An 846-nucleotide genomic window follows, 5' to 3' on the forward strand; every position below is an offset into this window, starting at 1 on the left:
GGTGGGTGCCGAATGGAGAGACTTGCTTTCATGAACCATCACTGCGTCGTGCTTCGCACGGGGACGACTTCTTAAACTCCTTCTACCAAAGGATAGTACGGATCCAAGGGATTCCGTAGGATCGACGATCCACTTTGTGCGTTCAGCACTCACGTAGGATCGACGATCCACTTTGTGCGTTCAGCACTCACTTGGTGTCCTCCAAGACAGCTTCATCCAGAAGCGATGAAGAGTTTATCTCCTCGTCCGGCCGTACAATGACCACTTCGGCCAAATCGCCTGCCTTCAAGGCACTGTCGAACTCTCCAAGAGACATCTCAGCCAGCTCAAGAAGAGAATCTACTGCAGGCAAAGCCTTGAGGCGGACGTCGCCATCTTCCGTCGCCATCTTCCTCCCCCGTCATACCGTGTATAACTGTGCGCCATCGTCTTTGGTAGACACACCCTGGAACAGGGTCGACGATCGACGTCTTGCAGCCAGCATACGGCGTCGCCGTCGCCTCTGTACAGAGGTTCTATGTATCAGTGAGACAAGGATGAGCACGCACTCCGCGTCGTCTGGTGTCACCCTCACTGTCCGCTCCTTTGGAGCTCCGATGTTATCTACAACATCCGACGAAGAGCTGCTAACCCCGCACTTTTCGTCCAGTGGATAACGTGCCACTCCACGTGAAGCTGAAAGGCTGTGCCCAAGATGCCTCAGACTCTGTCCGATTAAGCCATCAATGGCATGCAGCGACTTCTTCTCCACGTAAGCAGTGTAAAGTGGTTAACGTGCCACTTCATGTGCATCACGAGGGCCTCGCCCTCAATGCCTCGGCCCTTGGCCGACCATGTCACGCATGA

This window comes from Plasmopara halstedii (genome assembly GCF_900000015.1).
Source record: "Plasmopara halstedii genome assembly, contig: Scaffold_650, whole genome shotgun sequence".
Classification (NCBI taxonomy): Eukaryota; Oomycota; class Peronosporomycetes; order Peronosporales; family Peronosporaceae; genus Plasmopara; species Plasmopara halstedii.